We start from the raw sequence: 2,141 nt of genomic DNA on the forward strand, positions 1-2,141 counted from the left end.
CCTGTGTTTCGCTTTCCTCCCACCTCTAACAGTCCCCAGGTCCCACAGACAGCGCCAAGTGGCAGCAATAACAAGAGTCGTCTTAGGGGAGAAATGCACTTCTCACAGCTTTCAAAAGGGCTGTCATGGTAAAAAAGCAAAACTGCCCAAATTCCCTTTTTCCTTGTAAAACACTTGAGTGGGATAGGTATGTGATACATATGGCTGTATGTTTCTGCCCTTCCAGGCCAGAGGGCCATGATTCTTAACATGTGACTGGCAAAGTGCTGCAATTTAATGAGAACTGAGACATCTTGTTAGCATCTTCTGCTCATTCCTCTTTTTTTCCACTTGCCCCCGGGCACCATCTCTCCTGAGCGCTTTCAGTGCCTTGACACCAAGGCTGAGATCTCAAAGACGTAGAGTTTCCCTGCAGTGTCATAACACAAAGCAGCAGGGTGAGGAGAGGGAAAGGCTGCCCCTGCCCCCTGGGAGAAAGGCTGCAGTGTGAAAACATCCCTTGTTACACACCAGAGTGGTCACATAGGAGAGGAACTGCATGAATTCCCCTGCCACAGGGCAAGCACCCACAGAGCTCAGCCCACACATTTTTATGTGCATCTGAACTCTGAAAAGCAGGAATTCCCTGAAGTGCTATGGTTACTCTCCTTGGGCTGCAGCGGGTGTGGAGGCTGCACGTCTACAACACTGAACATCTCCTTCCCCAGTCAGCACGTTAGCCTGGTGTATGACAACGTGCCTCGGCCCACACAGAGGTGTTGTGGATAAAGTAAGTTCCTGGGTTTGCCACTGGCTGAATGTGAGATGTTGGATACACCGTGTCCCTGGGTTTGTGCTGGCATTTCAATGCCTTTCTCCTGCCTTAGCCCCTTGGCTGGGATCCCTCTCACTTGACTATACGCATTTAATAGCTGGGTGACTACCCTAAACTAGTCCATGAGGGTCCCTCTGCAGGCAAATAAAAGGCACAGTCATCTCCAGTGGGATCTCATGGGCGAGTACATGGTGAATTACTTTCTGGAGGTGCCAATCTTCTGCACTGACTATAGAAAAAGCTGAGGTGAGTAGCTTGGACTCTCTTCTGCAGACCTAAAATTCGGTCAAATGACAGGCACCTTTGGAGCACCAGGCCTGCCTCCTCTCACACGCTTGGACAGCATCCATATATTTGGGCAATGGGAACTCAGTCTCAGCAGGGAGCCTGCAGGCATCAACAATGGATGCATTTATGGGGATTGAACATGGGAATATACGCTCTGAAAAAGAAAGCTTTCCTCACAGCACTGCTGTGAAAAATAGCAGAACAGAAAGAAACTAATTCTGTTTCACCTAATTGCTCTCCATAAATCACCTCTTGGCAGTAAGCTCGACTGGTCCACCAAAGGGCCAATTAAAGCAAAGGGAAGCTGGGTGCTATTTCTGCTCAGGGCTGTGTTTTGTATTACAGGAACTGTAATTTATTCCAAGAGGGTGGCATCTCTTCCCTTTCCAAGCAGAGAGGAACATCCATGCCCATCTGGCTCCAAGCCTTGCCATTATTCCTTCAGAGCATCCACGGCGCTCTTATCCATGACTGGCGTCCTCTCCAGCACAGTGTTTTACTGCCCAACGTGAGATACGATTCTGCAGGTAAAAGTTGGGTAGCAAAAGAAGCACAGTGGCAGACAAGCACGGTCATGAAACCTGGAAATCAGTGGCAAGTACGCATGTATTTGTTTTTAAAATCCTGTGTTACAATGCACGCAGAACTCCTTCATTGCGTGGCCCATTAAAATCCCTCCTCAAGGTAACATTTTCTGACACTTTCCCTGGGTTTGCCCTGCTGCTCGGTACCCGTCCTGCCCTGAGCCCTCCCCACTAGCTACCACCACCCCTCCTGCACACTCCCAGCCCTTGCCCCATAGCCAGACCCCCCCGGCAGAGTGGCCCAGCCCCTGGCCACCTCTCAGCCCTGCTCTCCTTCCTGTGCATCATCCGTCGAGGACAACACCTGCCTGCTGGGGTGGCCCCACCGGCAGCCACGCCGTGCTGCTCTTCCACCTGTGAGGAGCAGCGGTTACACCCCGCTGAGCAGCTGGCGTGGCCAGCACCGGCCGCTTTTGTTCCCTGTTTGCTTTCAGGGTGTTCATCTCTGCTCCCGT

This window comes from Phalacrocorax aristotelis, chromosome 3 (assembly GCF_949628215.1).
Source record: "Phalacrocorax aristotelis chromosome 3, bGulAri2.1, whole genome shotgun sequence".
NCBI classification, from domain to species: domain Eukaryota; kingdom Metazoa; phylum Chordata; class Aves; order Suliformes; family Phalacrocoracidae; genus Phalacrocorax; species Phalacrocorax aristotelis.